Source organism: Mesitornis unicolor, unplaced genomic scaffold, assembly GCF_000695765.1.
Source record: "Mesitornis unicolor isolate BGI_N332 unplaced genomic scaffold, ASM69576v1 scaffold12575, whole genome shotgun sequence".
Classification (NCBI taxonomy): Eukaryota; Metazoa; Chordata; class Aves; order Mesitornithiformes; family Mesitornithidae; genus Mesitornis; species Mesitornis unicolor.
In genome coordinates, this window is record NW_010184900.1 from 18,970 (window position 1) to 19,213 (window position 244).

Sequence of the window (244 nt, forward strand, 5' to 3'; positions counted from 1 at the left end):
TCAGCCGTCCCTTCTTTGCCACGGCCGTTAAGGGGGCGTGGTTTCCGGGCGCCGAGTTCGAAAGAGGGAGCAGCTGCTACCCGCCTTGCCATGACCCAGTCGGTGGTGGTGCAGGGTAAGGGGTTGGGGTGCCCAGAGTCTCCCCCTGCTCCCTCTTTCTGTGCCTGACCTGCGTCTCTCCCCTTTGCAGTCGGCCAGTGCGGGAACCAGGTGGGCTGCCGCTTCTGGGACCTGGCGCTGCGGG